Here is an 18,577-nt window from a genome sequence, read left to right as displayed (position 1 = left end):
CGGAAACTACCTTAGTCCTTACGTTTTGCACACCAGAAGAGCATAGGCTATAATGAACCAGAAAATCAAACTCGAGAGCGAGGAACAACAAGTGTAAGATAGTTATCTGATAAAGAACACGTAGTTCATATACACAATACAGAATTTATCAGCCACCAGGTAAGTGCGCGAAGAATGTTGTTTAATTTATGAGTCTTTTTTGTATCACTTCACGTGGGACATCACGTGGATGTTGGGTGGAATTGTTGGGTCACTGGACGCACAGCTGAAGTACACATTCCATGCAGCAAGGGACGGGGTACGAAATCGTCTGCAGTGATGGTGAAATGCGCAGCACCTCACAGCAGAGTGCACTTAACAGACCTTTACATGACTTGAGATTTATCGACTAATGCTATGCTTGTAATTGGTAAATGTCATAGTGATGATTAACTAATTTAACTGCATTAACGTCATACGGGTTAACGTTCAGGAATATATCGGTGTTTCAACATAATAGACTCACTTAATAAAATTTGCAGGAGGGATGGAATCACGTTTGGTCAGCCGACAAATGTCACGCTGTTTTATATTGCTGGTTCGTTTGTATGTGCACTACTTTAATCCTCCGGTTACTGCTTCCTGTTCCTCTATCTGACTCAAATTGTTCTCAGAATTCCGAACACCTTGCAAAATTTTACGCTGTCCATCACTTTTACCAGGTCGACAATCCTATTAACGTGCCTTGATTTTTCTTTAGTCTTCCCTCCATTTTGAACCACAACGTCGGGACCGCCTCACTGATGGCTTTATCTTTTTCAAAGCCAAATTGACTGTCTTCTAACAAATTCTCAATTTTCTTTTCCTTTACGCTGCATATTACTCTGTTCAGTAACATAGATACTGATTGTGTAATAGTTTTCGCACTTCTCGACTCTTGCAATCTTCGGAATTATGTGGATGATGTTTTTCAGAAAGTCAGGTGGCATACTGCCAGACTCATACATTCTACACAACAACTTGAATAATCGTTTCGTCGCCACTTCCCATACAGATTTTAGAAATTCCGATCATCCAAAGATCTTTTTAACACTGATTCCAATAATAGATCCCCTATCTTTTCTAAACCGATTTCTGTTTCTACTTCTATCACGTCATCAGAAAAGTTCTCTCATTCCTAGAGGCCTTGAGTACTCATTCTCGCGGTATCTATAGTGTCAGAGAACTTCAGGCGCATCTCTTCATTCCTTATTACTTCTGTATCCCACATCTATGCACATTGTTTCTTCCAGACTAACTTCTTTAAACTTCAGCGTACTCTTCATCATTACTAAACTCTCTGTGTTTATATACACTCCTGGAAATTGAAATAAGAACACCGTGAATTTATTGTCCCAGGAAGGGGAAACTTTATTGACACATTCCTGGGGTCAGATACATCACATGATCACACTGACAGAACCACAGGCACATAGACACAGGCAACAGAGCATGCACAATGTCGGCACTAGTACAGTGTATATCCACATTTCGCAGCAATGCAGGCTGCTATTCTCTCATAGAGACGATCATAGAGATGCTGGATGTAGTCCTGTGGAACGGCTTGCCATGCCATTTCCACCTGGCGTCTCAGTTGCACCAGCGTTCGTGCTGGACGTGCAGACCGCGTGAGACGACGCTTCATCCAGTCCCAAACATGCTCAATGGGGGACAGATCCGGAGACCTTGCTGGCCAGGGTAGTTGACTTACACCTTCTAGAGCACGTTGGGTGGTACGGGATACATGCGGACGTGCATTATCCTGTTGGAACAGCAAGTTCCCTTACCGGTCTAGGAATGGTAGAACGATGGGTTCGATGACGGTTTGGATGTACCGTGCACTATTCAGTGTTTCCTTGACGATCACCAGAGTTGTACGGCCAGTGTAGGAGATCGCTCCCCACACCATGATGCCGGGTGTTGGCCCTGTGTGCCTCGGTCGTATGCAGTCCTGATTGTGGCGCTCACCTGCAAGGCGCCAAACACGCATACGACCATCATTGGCACCAAGGCAGAAGCGACTCTCATCGCTGAAGACGACACGTCTCCATTCGTCCCTCCATTCACGCCTGTCGCGACACCACTGAAGGCGGGCTGCACGATGTTGGGGCGTGAGCGGAAGACTTCCGAACGGTGTGCGGGACCGTAGCCCAGCTTCATGGAGACGGTTGCGAATGGTCCTCGCCGATACCCCAGGAACAACAGTGTCCCTAATTTGCTGGGAAGTGGCGGTGCGGTCCCCTATGGCACTGCGTAGGATCCTACGGTCTTGGCGTGCATCCGTGCGTCGCTGCGGTCCGGTCCCAGGTCGACGGGCACGTGCACCTTCCGCCGACCACTGGCGACATCATCGATGTACTGTGGAGACCTCACGCCCCACGTGTTGAGCAATTCGGCGGTACGTCCACCCGGCCTCCCGCATGCCCACTATACGCCCTCGCTCCAAGTCCGTGAACTGCACATACGGTTCACGTCCACGCTGTCGCGGCATGCTACCAGTGTTAAAGACTGCGATGGAGCTCCGTATGCCACAGCAAACTGGCTGACACTGACGGCGGCGGTGCAAATGCTGCGCAGCTAGCGCCATTCGACGGCCAACACCGTGGTTCCTGGTGTGTCCGCTGTGCCGTGCGTGTGATCATTGCTTGTACAGCCCTCTCGCAGTGTCCGGAGCAAGTATGGTGGGTCTGACACACCGGTGTCAATGTGTTCTTTTTTCCATTTCCAGGAGTATATTCTCATGGGTACGACTTACTGTCTAACATCTGACATCGGAATCTCTGCTTGATCATGATGTCATCTAACTGGAATCTTCCCTTATCTCTCGGCCTTTTCCAAATATACCTCCTCCTGTTGTCATTATTCGCTATTACTAACTGATATTTACTGCAGAAGTCAACTAGTTTCTCCCCTTTCTTGTTCGTACAACCGAGCTCTAATTTTTCCATAACACTGTCTTGTGTTCCCTCCCTAAAACAGCATTCCAACCCCCAATGACTATTACAGGCACGGTACCCGAAGTTATAAAACTGCTAGAGACGCAGCATTCAGTTCTCATCAATTGAGTGGCCGCGTGGTTTGAGGCGCCATTTCACGGATTGCGCGGCCCCTCCCGCCAGAGATTCGAGTCCTCCCTTAGGAATAGGTGCGTGTGTTGTTCTTAGCATAAGCTAGTTGAGGTAGTATATGCAGTGTCTAAGATTAGAAACCGATGACCTCAGCAGTTTGGTCCCTTAGGAATTCACTCACGTTTGAACATTTTTTTTCTCTCAACCACTTCCTCCTCGGTTCATTCGTGGACTTCATTCACTTGTTTTGTATCAACACGTGTACAGGCGTTGCAGCCTGCCGCCATGCTAGTTCATAGCATGCTGTGAGTGCCTGGCTTGCTACAGATTCCGTCGCATCACGAGATATCACATCGACGGACGCCCGAGTGCAGACCATGCTCTCCTGAGATCGACTTTCCGACTAATTGCGGTTAACAGTTTCGTAAGTCCGACTGCGTAAGACGCAATTTGCAAGGAATCTCTAGAATCCTCGCCGTGAGCTAACAATTTCTATTTCATATCAGCACAGTATTCTCACTAGTTCGTTCTAAATTAGACTGATTTTATTTGTTTCTTACTCCAACATACAAGTCAATTAAAATAAATAAATGACGTGTGACTAGGGCCTCCCGCCAGGTAGACCGTTCGCCGGGTGCAATTCTTACGATTTGAAGCCACTTCGGCGAGTTGCACGTAGATGGGGATGAAATGATAATGATCAGGACAACAAAGCACCCAGTCCCTGAGAGGAGAAAATCTCCGACCCAACCGGGAATCGAACCCGGGACCTTAGGATTTATACTCTGTCACGCTGACCACTCAGGTACAGGGGCAGAGAGAAGCTAATTCATCAGCTATCTTTTCATTTACTACATGCTACGGACTGAAGAGAACTTTTCTGACGCTTTAATAGTTTTTCTATTCCGAAAAAGTCATACGTGTGACGTCGCTGTTTCCACTAATAATCCGGCCTTGCGCATTAACAGCATTCAAAATCTGAAAGGCTGCCTCAATTTTCCTAAGAATTGAACAATACAGATAAAACAAGTCAATTTCCTGTTTCTTTTATGTAATCTTCCCACCTGTCTCAATGTATCCAAACCGCAATTTTCGTCAGAAGCACCTTCAGTAAGACCTGACGTAAGACGCAGTCATGGTCGCAGTGTCTGGAGAGATTATCCGTAAGTAAAATATTACTGAAAGAAGGGAAGGAGTGACAGGACAAAGCAAAGGCCTGAGATCTACAAGATCTTCATCTACATTATACTCTCCAAGCCATCTAAAGGTGTGTCGGGGAAGGTACTTCTGGTATTACTGATGCTCCCTTCCCTGTTCCACTCACAAATGGTGCGTGGGAAGAGTGATTGTCGGTAAGCCTCTGTATTAGCTGTAATATTTCGAGAGATGTATGCGGGAAGCAGCGGTACATTGTCCGATTCTATACAGAAAGTGCTCTATAAAAATTTCGATGGTAAATTTCTCATGGTGTAGAACGCTTCTCTTCTAATCTTTGTCACCGGAGTTTGTCGAACGTCTCTGTAACGCTCTCGCGCCAACTAAAGGATCTCTTGACGAAATGCGCTGCACTTCATTGGATCTTCACTGTATCTTCCATCATTCGTGCCTGGTAAGGATCACAGATTACTCAAGAATTTCTAGAACAAATTCCTTGCACGCACCTGCTTAGTGGGTGAGCTATATTTTTTTAATAGTCTTCCTATAAAAATCAGTCTGGCATCTGCTTTTCCTACTATTTTCTTTACCCGATCATTCCACTTAAGATCGCTCTGGATAGATACTACTATATGTTTTACAACAGGTACTATTCTTATTAATTTGCCAGAACAGATGTAGAAGTATGTAATTATTTCTTGATATGAAAGAGGGAAGGAATGTTGAGAGATATGAGCGTGGACGAAGTTCTTAAAAACTTCTTACAACGGAAAAATATTAGAATTGGAAGTTGTTGCATTGCTGTATTCTATGTGTTGCGTATTTTGGTGTTTGTATATTTCAGACGTTTTCTCTGGTCTGGAAATATTTTCACAGGATCAGACATAATTGGCGAAACAAGCTGAATAAACCATAATTACATTGCTACGCTCTAACGAGCCACAGGAGACCACGGGTTCCAGATACTAAAATACTCACAAATTCACTTAAACAACCTATTAAAATAATGGCAATGGCGTTCTGATCTACCGTGTATAGTAAACCATTGTTTGGGGAACTTATAAAGGTTTCCATCCCGGAAGTAAGCTTGGCATAGCACAATATAATCAGTAAAGGTACGGCTTTACGTCCCTTCAGCAAAGAGATGGTAAGAGACCTGACCTGAGCTCAGATTGGATAAGTATGGAAGGGAAATCTGTCATGTTCTTTACAAAGGAAACACTTGGACTTTCGCCTTAAGACATCTGAGAAACTTTGGAAAACATAAATCTAGATCGCCTAATAGGGGTGTGCGCATCACACTCTGGATCACTCCACTGTTGATTGGTACAGAAGTGCTTCCGTTTCCTGAGGTAACAGCAATGATTGTCTTAAGGGATACGACAGTCTGTAATTGCTCTTAAGTCATAGCAAATGTAACTGGAAGCAGTATTACAATTTACGTTACCCAAATCCAACTAAAGTGTCCTCACCAAGCGCCTTTTCAGACGTCCAAATTCACTTCCTTCAGTCAGGTTCCGTTCATTGTTGCCACACGTTACATCAATCTTTTTTCTTTGTATGGTTATTTTCTCCTTGAGTCCAACTGCTTTTTGTGCTCGTTTTCACCTGTCACCATTTATATTACTGCCCAATGTTAACAGTCATAAGCAATTTCGTCTAATGTTCCGTGTTAAATATTATTGACACTCTTGGACATACGGTCTCTCTCCCACAACAGTTGACGCATTTCAGGCACCATATTTTACCACTCGTTTGTGCTTATCTGGACAGTTGGGTCCTTTTCTTAGTGTTGTACCCAGCAAGGTACGCAGTAGTTAGCACACTGGACTCTCATTCGAGAGGACGACGTTTTCAATGCGAGGGCCCATTCTGATCAGGTTTTCTGTAATTTTCCTAAATCGTTTAAGGCAAATGCCGAGGTTGTTCCTTTTAATGTGAACGGTCGAGTTTCCTTCACAGCCTTTCTTAATCCGAGCTTGTGGCCCGACCCTAGTGACATCGTTGTCGACGAGATGTTAAACGCTAGTCGCAACGTTGTCTTCATTGTTTTTCGGCCTCTTCTTCCCGCACTTGCAGATATACAAATTGTATAGGTTAAACGCCTTTTTTTGCTAATGTGATGAATATTTTACAGAAACATGACACCAGCCAGGTATTTAGACTATCTAAGAAAATATGTTAAGCTTTCCGATCTCCAAGGGACAAACGCCCTCCCCTGCCAGCAAGTGGAGTATGCGTTGATGAGACAAAACAGTGTGACCACTTGCTTAATAGATTCTTTGCCCGCCTTTGGAACAAAATGCATCGCTGATTCTACGCATCAGGGATCCGACAGTTTATTGGTTGATTTGTGGAGGAATGTGGCATTACATGTCTACTCACAGGTCTTGTAATTCCTGTAATTAACAAAAAGTGGTTCAATGGCTCAGAGCACTAAGGGACTGAGGTCATCAGTCCCCTAGATCTAAGAACTACTTAAACCTACGGATATCACACACATCCGTGCCATAGGCAGAATTCGAACCTGCGACCGTAGCAGTCGTGCGGCTCCAGACTGTAACGCCTAGAACCGCTCTGCCACCCCGTCAGGCCCTGTAATTAACTGGCATCTGATATGCGTATGCAGTGATGGCCCTGATAGCGACCCGGATGGATTCCACAGGATTTACATCAGGCAAATTTGGTCGCCGAGAAATTAAAGTGAGTTCACTATACTGCTCCTCTGTAGCACGGTTCTGGCTCCGAGACACGAACAATTATAACACTTATCCCGCTGAACAGTGACATGACCTTCCAGGGAGGGCATCAAGCATGAATGGATGGCGGTGTTTCGCCAAAGTGTCCTCGATCACTACGACAGATCCCATGCAAGTGCAGGAGAATGTCTCTCATAGCATAATACTGTTCCCGCAAGCCTGCGTCCGCACGTTTCGAGCCACCGTTCGCCTCGACGACGGCGTTTGTGGAGACGGCCATCATCATAGTATATCAAAGATATTATTCATTCGAAAAGGCGACATGTCTCCGTTGATCGACGGACGAATCCTGCTCCCTGCAGTCTTAACTGAACCATATCGGTGGGTCAACGTGTGAACGCGTCGGGGTGGTAAGCTGCGAAGCGTCATAAACACTTGTGCGTTCACCAGCATTATGCTTTCTCCGCAGAGATGCCACAGACCACCATCTACCCTGCCTTACAGAGCAGACAAGTCTCCAAGCCCCCTCTTCTGTGAAGAGTCGTGGAAGTCGAACCATTTAGCGACTAGTTTCATTGTCCTTCTCTCTCTTTCCGTAAATGCTGACAGTGGCAAGTAAACATTCAACTAGCTTCACATTTTGAAATATTGATTCACAGGCTCTGCCCTATGTCAAAGTTGCTTATCTCAATGGATTTCACTATTTGTTATCATGTCACGTGCCCACAACGCCACCAGGCGGCATCCATCGTTGCGATGAGTGGTGGTCATAATGTTTTCACTTATCAGAGTATAAGGTCTACACTGGTTCTACCAAGAGAAGCTTAAATACAAGACTGAAAGACAATAGAAGTCGTTGCCGACCAGGGAAAAAAGAAAATTTGGCTGTGCAGAGCATGCTCTTCAGTCAGTAAACCATGAAGTGAAGTTTTCCGGTACCAAAAGTTCATCTACTATGACAAACTATTATCCATGAGTGTGTAGAGAAGACATCGAAATATATAGGCATAGTGATAATTTTGAGAGAAAAGAAGAAGCCATGAAACTCACTGATGTATGGAAAGTGGCTCTGCAGAATCGATAGACAATATTTTATCCTTGACAGTGGACAATCGATAGTTAAATTCTTATATCTTTCTATCACTCCACCACGCCCACTTTACACAGTATTTATGCAACTATCCGACGTCTGACTCGTCAGCTGTTCTGGGATCTATGTGAATGAACAGACGTGCCCCATTACCCAGATGTGCGTTATTGCTTTATAACGAGTGTAGCCCTAAGCTAAATTATACAGCCAGGAGCTCCTCGGAAGATGTCCTGCGTAGCTATGGACGAAACGTCAGGGACCGAAAAGTTTCTTTGCCCATACATGCCGGAAGACTCATCAGAAACAGTAATGAATGTCTTATCAAGACCATAAGCGTTTTCTTTTATTCTAAAACATCTTCTGTGGGCGCTGTAACAATGCGACTGCTTTCTCTTACAGGTTTATTACCTAGGAGCATGAACAATTCTCACGCTTCATTTCCTGCTATAAACAGTGTTAATTCTTCTCGTTACTCACTGGTTTTTGTTGTTTACGTCATTATTCCTGTTCTTCCACACGTATTTTTCAGATTTTAGCACATGGAACTTACACTAGACTTAATATATTCACATTTCTATGTTGTGAAGAAGCACTGCCATATCGTTATTCCGTGTGTTTTATTTTCCTACTGCGCGATGCGTTCGTCCTTTGTTTGTTTTGGCAGTGGTGGGAGCGTCTACGCTCTCTCTCTCTCTCTCTCTCTCTCTCTTTGTCTCTCTCTCTCTCTCTCTCTCTCTCTCTCTCTCTGTGTGTGTGTGTGTGTGTGTGTGTGTGTGTGTGTGTGTGTGTGTGTTTGTGTAAGTGGTTACATTATCTCACTAGAATGTTAGTAACAAAACAAAACGAGATAACAATGGTTCTTCATAACACAAAAAAATTCATTTGTTTACGACACTGAAAGTGCTGTGTGCTAAAATCTAACATATTCAAGGGGAAGAGCAGGAAATACGACGTAAATAACAAGAAACCATCCGTAACGAGAAGAATTAACACAGTGTATAGTCGTACGTAAAGCATGGGAACTATTCCTGATTCTAGGGAAAAAAAGAAGGTGCTTTAGAATAAAGCGAATCGACTCTGGTCTTAATCAGACTTTCTCTTCCGTTGCAGAAGTCCGAGTTTAACCTAAATAGCTAGTCTTAAGGACGTCAAAATTAAAATATGAACCTCAGCTCAACCGGAAATGATCTGTGTTGAAATCCACACATTTGGACACTCTACTACCATGGAATAATACATATAATTTTCTAGACGTTATAAGGTAGGGAATCAGACCTTAATTACCATAACAGATCCATATACGGGTAAATCTAAAAATATAATTACTTGTTACATAGGTAGTAGTAAACACTAACTGATAGAAAAGACAATCAAGAACTTCACCTCAACTTTCCATTTGAAATAAAAAATATGCGACATTTGGACACACAGTTTTCAATAGCGGTCTGTCACTCGTCAAATCTGATTTACCACCGTTAACTTGAAACATTTTTGCCGCTCGTGTTGCTCATACGTACTTTCTGTACGTAACTATCACTGCTAAATGTCCCATTTCTGCTGATATTTTCAGTTTGACAATATTTTTCAGCTGATTCTTAGTCTGCACAGACACATTTTGCAATACGTTGGTCTTTTGAAAAGGCACTGCTTATCGGGAGTTAATATTTCGTTTCCGGAAGCAACGCTAAATCTGTCTTTGTGTCCCTTAATTTCTTTGTAAGCCAAGTTGACAGTAGCACATACGTTATATATTTGCAATCCTTATTCTGCAGAAGAGGGGGCAACGGCCTTGCCGCACAGGATACACCGGTTCCCGTGTGGTCACCGAAGTTAAGCGCTGTCGGGCGTTGTCGGCACTAGGATGGGGAACCATCCAGGCCGCCATGCACTGTTGCCATTTTTCGGGTCGCACTCAGCCTCGTGATGCCAACTGACGAGCTACTCGACCGAACTGTAGCGGCTTCGGTCAAGAATACCATCATAACGACCGGGAGAGCAGTGTGCTGACCCCACGCCCCTCCTATCCGCATCCTCCACTGAGGATGACACGGCGGTCGGATGGTCCCGGTAGATCACTCATGACCTGAAGACGGAGTGCTTTTTTTTTTATTCTGCAGAAGAGAATCATTGCTGTCAGTCGACGGTTTCATAGGAGACAGATGTTCCCTAACCACTTAGAGAAAACTGTGCTGGCTAAGATGTGAAGTTGGTCACCCTTTTCAATCGATTTTCTCAATTTTAGCTCGTTTCACTTGATAGACAAAATAGTGACAAAGAGAAGTAGGATGTGTATATGCAGCCCTCGGATTCTGAATAGATGAGTTTTTCCTATGAAATTTAAATTTAAGCTAGTGATCAGGTCACTAGAAATCCAGCACTTGGCACGTCTGATGGGTAGTTTGCAGAGTGAGCACCATGGGGAGGCCTACTCTGGTGGCCCAAACAGGAGTGTGCAGTCTGCCATTCCGAGCAGAAGTGCCCATTTCGTGTTGAAGCACTGCCAAAGTCCGCAGTTGGCAGCAACTGGAAAGCTATGGGGCTGCACCAGAGTTCTTGTATATAGCGTTGGCCGAATTTGTTTTGCACCGACCTACCTGGCCCAAAAGGTCGCCATGTGACGGAGTCACAAGTAAAAGTGGGAGTCAGCAGCAAGGAGCGAGAGTGGCAACATCGTCTTGTGCCATCGGCAGATTCCGCCTCGGCCAGCGGTAGACTAGTTGGGAGGCAGTATAGGGTCTTCGCTGATAAACCAAATACACTTGCTTTTCATCGGAGTGGCTGGCCGTGGTGCCGGCCATAGGCGGGTCTTGGCTACCAAGCAAGACAAAACGAGAGAGGAGAGCGCCATGGAATCACGAGCAGCGTGGAAACAGTAGCCATAATGTAGACATCGCCGAGCTGGGATAGTAGATGATGTCTCCTCGTCAGTGTCCTGGAGAAACTAGGAGGAATGTTGCTTTTTGGGGCAATGTTTGCTATCGGATCTTGGTAATGTGACTGTGAAGTGGAATATTGAAGGAACAACCTCAGATAAACCAAGACCAGGTAAACCTGATATACTGACGAACAGTGCCGAGTGTAGTTGTAAAATCTTGCATGAAATCATCGGAATGAATCTCTTGTGAATTCCAGCGAACTATCAGCGAACCAAGTAACAGAATGACTGTGCGCATCTAGTTAAAAAAGTGGAATGCTCCCAATAAGTCACACATTTCTCTCCTCAACGCTGAGCGGCACTTCACGTGGTCTGAGGAGCGACCTACTAGATAGTAGATAATTATAAAATAATTTGGAGTGATGCTGTTTCCAGTGGCAAACCGGTGGAGCGATATCGGTTTGGCGAATGCACGGAAAACGTTAAATGCCGCTGTGTACACTGCCAACAATGAAGTATGAAGGAATTGGTGCTACTATATGAGGGTGTTTTTCGTAGTTAGGCAGTGGTCTCTTATTGAAAACAAGGATACGTCAAATGCAGAATGATATGAAAACATTTTACGTATCTGTGTAGTGCGGACATTTCGGAGACAATGACTGTATGAGCATATCAAAGCACTCTCTCGTAATGTATTATCTGAGAGGCAATGATTTGTTTAAAATAAAATTCGTGAAGTACACTGGCCTCTCCGGAGTCCCAATCTGAACTGCATGGAATACTTTTTGGATTAGTTAGACTGCCGACTTCGCTTCCGCCCCAGCGCCCAACAACACTATCTGATCTAGTTCTGGGTCTTGAGGAAGAGTGTGTTACCATTCCTCCATAGGCATTCAGGCGCCCCATTGAAGGTTCCCCCCCCCCCCCCCCCCCAGCAGAGTTCAAGACATTATAGTAGGTGCCCGGATACTTTCGATGAGGTGGCTGTCTTTTCTTTCTCGACTGGTTGGTTTACGGCGTACCTCGAAATCCTCTACGGTGCTAACCTCTTCATCTCAGGGCAACACTTTCATACTATTCCCTCAATTCTTTGTTGGGTGTATTTCAAAATCTGTGTTTAGCTACAGTTTTTAACATATACAGTTCTCGCTAATGCCATGGAAGTTATTCCCTGATGTCATAACACATATCCTACCAGCCTCTCCTTTGTTCTTGTCAGTGTTTTCCGTACATTCCTTTCTTCACCTATACTGCGGAGAACCCTTACATTACCAGTCCACTTAATTTTGATCATACTTCTTTAGCACTACATCTCAATCGATTCAATTCCATTCTTTTCAAAAATTGTTTATGAATTTAATAATAAATACTTTTATACAGTATTGATACAAATACATTCATTGAAATTCTTGAGTTATCAGTGATAAAATACATAAAGCGAAAAACTATGTGCAATATATACCTAAATCATACAGCTATGCAAAGTTTCAAAGGAAATGACAGAGAGGCAGTTGTTGGGATGGGTTTGAGACCGAGCTGCTGCCTATCCCTCAGTGTTATTAGTCTGTAAACGAAAGACAGTAAAAGAATCAAGGAGAAATATTGGAAAGAAAATTCAGTTCCATGGAAAGAAGTGAACAGTTACAGGTTTGCCGAGGTCACTGTTATTCTGTCAGGAAGGCATAGAATTTGGAAGATCATTTGAACGGAATGAGTACGACATTAACAATGACAGAGGTAATGGAGTGTTGTCAATTAAATCTAGAATCTGGCCATCTCGAGCGATTTAGATAAGGAAATAAGACAGTAAAAGTAGTAGATGTGTTTCCGTATTTGAGAAAAGACGTTTCTGACGATCGGTGACGTAAGGAGGACATGGAATCCAGACTGCCATTACGAAGTAAAACGTCTCTGAGAAAGAGAAACTCGTTAGTATCAAATATAAATTTACCTGATAGAGATTCCTTTGTGTAAATATTTTTACGAGGTGTAGCCTCATTTGGAATAACAGAAGTTTTTGAAATACAGTGCTACAGAAGAATGTGGAAGATTAAATGCGAAGGGCTTTGTGAGGCAACTTGACTAAAAGAAGGAACAGCTTCATAGAAAGCGACTCAAAGCGAAACGGAGTCTCACCTGTAATGAATAACAAGCAGGTTCTAACGAATTTAGCCTTCTACATCTACATATACATCTACGTGATTACTCTGCAATTCACAACAAAGTGTCTGGCAGAGGGTTCAATGAACCACCTTCAAGCTGTCTCTACCGTTCCGCTCTCGAACGGAGCACGGGAAAAACGAGCATTTAAATTTTTCTGCGCAAGCCCTGATTTTTTTTATTTTATCGTGATCATCATTTCTCCCCATGTAGGCGGGTGGCAACAAAGTTTTCGCAATATGAGGAGAAAACTGGTAATTGAAATTTAATACGAAGATCCAGTCGCAACAAAAACGGCTTTGTTGTAATGATTTCCATTCCACGTATCATATCTGTGGCACTATCTCCCCTATTTCGGGATAATACAAAACAAGCCGCCCTTCTTTGTACTTTTTCGATGCCATTCGTCAGTCCCTCCCGAAGTGGATCCCACACCGCACAACAGTACTCCAGAATAGGGTGGACAAGCTTGGTGTAATCAGTCTCTTTAGTAGACCTATTGCACCTTCTAAATGTTCCGCTAATTAATCGTACTCTTCGGTTAGCTCAGCCAACAACATTATATATGTCATCGTTCCAATTTAGGTTATTTGTAATTGTAATCCCTAAGTATTTAGTTGCATCTACAGCCTTCAGATTTGTGTGACTTAACGCGTAATCGAAATTTAGTGGATTTTTGTCTTCAGTATTTATTAGTCCTCGCAGAACACACTGGGGTCCTACAGACCCAGCGTACTTTTTACGAGTATTGTGTATTACAAACACTACGTCGACTAAAATGTATTGAAATTTATTGTATATTACGTTGGTAATGCGATGCTAACTCAAACAGTTGCATTATTGTTCTGGTAGAAGCAAGCTGCAGAGATTGTTGAACGTCCGTGCGGTCCTGATTATCCCAGTGTGCGTTCCGTGTAGCTCATTTATGCAGTTTGAAAATAACAATTTGGAGAGTATATAATATTGAAATATATGTTGTGTGTAAGTTATAACTGTTTCCTTTCAATTTATTCCTGTATTATTTTATTTTATTTTTCAGCAACAGTAATTAGACGACTCATATAACAGAAGGCGAAATGTATATTGCACTTCTGGACGAGTTGGATCAGGAAGACGATTCATTTGGAGGGCTAGATTCTGATGAAGATTCCGAACCTTACAGGTACCATCAGGAATACAGAAACCATCAGGTACAGAAGAGAGTGAAAAGACTATGATGATAGTCGTGTTAGTTCTTTCAACTCAAACATCCTTCTAGGTAAGAATGGCTATTAGTGGTCTTCAACTATACCATCTAAGAGAGGAAGAATTAAATCCAGAAATTTAGTTACTCACCTCCCAGGACCTAAGGGTCAAGCTAGGACTATTTCTGCTCAAATTGAAGCATGGAAGTTACTAGTGACACATGAAATGCTGGACATGTTTGTCACTTACACGAATGACAAAATTACTCGCAAAAGTTCTTCAATCGGAAACCCGAAAAAGTACTATAAATCTACAAATATTGTAGAGCTACGAGCTGCCATTTGACGCTTGTATCTGTGAGGCGTACACAAGGCTGCTCACACAAATTTAGGAGAACTTTGGACTCCTAAATTTGGCAATGAACTGTTTTGAGCTACGATGTCACAAAGGTGATTCCAATTTTTGACTATCTATCTAATATTTGATGACAAAGCAACCCGCATGCAAAGAAAACAAGAAGACTAATTTGCACCCATTCGAACATGTGTACTGAATTTATTGATAACAGCAAATCCTTGTACACTCCTTTCTAATACTGTACAATAGACGAGCAGCTAATAGGCATCCGTGGCAGATGCCCCTTAGAATATAAATGTCTTCTAAGACGGACAAATATGGAATCAACATTTTGATGTTGAATGATTCCAAGACTTATTACATGCTAAACGGTATTCGATACATTGGCAAGGTAGTTAACAGAAAAAACGAAGCTGTCGCATCTCATCGTGTGAGAAAGTTATCAGAACCCATTCATGACACTAGCAGGAACCTGACTGTTGACAACTGGATTTCGTGAGTTCCTCTTTATCAAACAACAATTAAAGTCTTAGGTTTGACAGTGTTAGGAACTGTAAGAAAACATAAACCTGAAATACCACAATCACTTTTACGTTCCCATAATGTCGGAAAAAGACAATTTGCCTTTTATGTGAATAAGACACTAAGAATAAAGTTATACTCTTGCTGTCTACCATGCACTACTCAAACGACACCGACAAAACAACAGGAAAATCTGAAATGATATTTTTATACAGTAAAACAAAAGGCGGTACTGACACTTTTGATCAGCTGTGCAAAACGTACACCACTGCACGTGCAACAAGATGATGTGCTATGAGGGTTTTCTGTGGCATTTTGGATCAGAGTCGTATAAACGCCATGGTTCTGTTTGCCTTTTCGGCACTGAAGTAAAGAATCCATCACGGAAATTTCTGCATGAACTGGCATGGAACTTAACTGCGCCTCACATAAAAGTGATATTGAATATTCCTACACTACGAAGGAACGTGAAGAAAACTCTAGAAGAAATACTAGACATAGATACTGTGGCACCAGACATACCAGAAACTGTAACCAGCAAAGTGAGAAGTTCACCATGTTCAAGGGGAAAAGGACAAAAAAACAAAAATGTGTCTCCATGATTGTCAAAGGGCGATCTAAGGTGAACATAGAGCCCTAATTTGTGCCGAGTGTGCTTACTGACAATACAAATAGTGACTGATACAATAGTTACAGTTTTTCACTTGATTCTAATATATTAATTTCATCTTTATTGTGCGTGTTAGCACAAATATATAATAATTATTATTTTGTAAACACCCTACCAAAGAAAATACCATGTAAAAATCTAATAATCCTTTATGTTATGTTACATTATATTAGATTTAAATTCAGGTTCATATAAAAACTCATTTTCAGTTTAGTGTTGAAGTGTAACATGTATCAAATTTGTAAATACCGTGTATTACTCATTGTAATATCTAAACAACATAAAAATAAAGAAATATAAACATTATTTATCAATAATACTATTCACATTTTATAAATACCATGTGTTACTCATTGATATAATAAAAAATCACTACAGGAAACTACATATTTATTTACAGCGTCCCATATACGCAAGACAGTCCAACGTATATATATTAATAAACTTCGAACACATGATATATGATAACATCTTACTGGATCCATCGGACCCCAATGTGAGGTGCAGGGTAATTCAAACCAAGTGTGTAGTGCGAGGCGTGCAGACGACGAAATCCGTATAGGATAAACTACAGTACAGTGCTGCATCAATCTGTTCTTTGGATATCACAACAACAACGACGATGACGACGACGAAAATGGAAACATAACTGCTTTATTTTGAGGCAAATTTGAGTTTAATGTCAAAAAATACTATCTGACCCTTATTAAGTGAGACATTACATAATCGATACGGACAGTTGGGTTCCTTGTCACTTCAAAGTGTATAGTACGAACTTGCTGGCCAATAATACGATGCAAGACGCAGAACGTTCTATCAACTACCCAATGGCAAGCTGGCGTAATCACAAACTTACATAAAACCGAGACAACTTAAGGAAAGTTATTACTGAAAATATGACGCCGACATCCAAAATTTACGGAAGTCAAATAATTATCCAAGGTAATTTTTCTGTATATGCACTTAACGTTTGTCCACTCGTAACAGCCACTCTGACGTATACGTAGCGTCTGGGACGGGATAATCCTTTTGTAGCGTCCGACGAGAACACCTTCCCGAACAGTAAACAGCAACATTGGAATCCCCGTGTTGAAACACAGGCTGTGGAGAAACTTACCAGTGTCTACAACACCTGCGCGCCACCGAGACCTATTCATCCTCATTCGCTTGTTCCCCGACCGCAACACATCACACAAAACAGCGAAACACAGCAAGCAGAGAATCCACGCAAGCGTAGTACAATGAGGCTCCCAAATGGAGGTGGACGGTGGTCGGGTGGAGCAGGATGTAAAGCGTGCACTGCGTTCACAAAGCACATTCATCACTAATTTTGTATGTATTAAAGTATTACTTGACCTACCAGTTCCATAAGCGACTTTGGTACTGTATGATTATTATGACTTCTACAGTTTCCTACAACGTGAAAATCGGTGTACTGTAAGAGAGCGGTAAATTTTTAAGACATCCTCGTAGCATTAAATCTAGCTAAAAAAAATGACTTTCGATGGCGTAAGTTTTGTGGCGGAGTATTCTTGCTACTTCATACAGATAAAACGAATACATTTTTTTGTTGATAGATGTCTCAAATTGTCAAAGTGTGATAAAGTTTTAGAGACTTAGATACAGATGAATATCGTGCGATGAAATAATGGCCGGCTCAGATTGCAATCCGTGTTGATAGAAGTTTAGGAGGGGCCTGCGCCAGCATTCAAAACAGGTTACGACCGGAGAAATGAAAATGAGCACTGCAGATCTACTGAGCCTGCTTTCGTTCGAAAGAAACGACCAAAGAAGTCAATGGTGTCGTGTTAGATTTTTGGAATCAAAATCCACGAGATTGCTGAAATAGTGGACCAATGAACCGATACACACTACATGATCAAAAGTGTCGGATAGTTGTCATTCATATTGAATCTGTCTGTCTTTCACATTTATGACGGCTTAAAGTGCGATGGCGACACTTTCTATGAGATGTCTGAATGTTTCTGTACAAGTGGTAGATCATTCTTCCTCAAGGGCTGAAACCAAAGGGGATAGTGATGTTGGACTCTGGTAGCTAGAGCGAAATCGACGTTGTAACTCATCACAAAAATGTTCGTATTGGTTTAGTTCGGAACCCTGGGCTGGCAATTCAGTTTATCGTTATTGTTATTGTCGACAGACCATTGTCTCACAGATGCAACTTTAGGACAGAGTGCACTGTCATACTAAAAACCATCGTCTCTAGACTACTCGAATGTATGCAGTCCGCAATGATACAGTAATTGTTCACACTCTTCAGCATTTAGTGTTTCCCTTTGTGCAATAACGGGATTAATCCCTAACCAAAAAGTACACCCCCAAACAGAAACACCACCTATTCTGTAATTACTGTGAATACTACACAAGAGCAGGCCGCGGTGGCCGTGCGGTTCTGGCCCTGCAGTCCGGAACCGCGGGATTGCTACGGTCGCAGGTTCGAATCCTGCCTCGGGCATGGGTGTGTGCGACGTCATTAGGTTACTTAGGTTTAAGTAGTTCTAAGTTGTAGGGGACTTATGACCTAAGATGTTGAGTCCCATAGTGCTCAGAGCCATTTCAGCCACTACACAAGAGCCGGCCGGTGTGGACGAGCGGTTCTAGGCGCTTCAGTCTCGAACCGCGCGACCGCTACGGTCGTTGGTTCGAATCCTGCCTCGGACATGGATGTGTGAGATGTCCTTAGGTTAGTTAGGTTTAAGTACTTCTAAGTTCTAGGGGACTGATGACCTCAGATGTTAAGTCCCATAGTGTTCAGAG

Source organism: Schistocerca gregaria, chromosome 2 (genome assembly GCF_023897955.1).
Source record: "Schistocerca gregaria isolate iqSchGreg1 chromosome 2, iqSchGreg1.2, whole genome shotgun sequence".
NCBI classification, from domain to species: domain Eukaryota; kingdom Metazoa; phylum Arthropoda; class Insecta; order Orthoptera; family Acrididae; genus Schistocerca; species Schistocerca gregaria.
Note: the sequence above shows the minus strand (reverse complement) of the source record.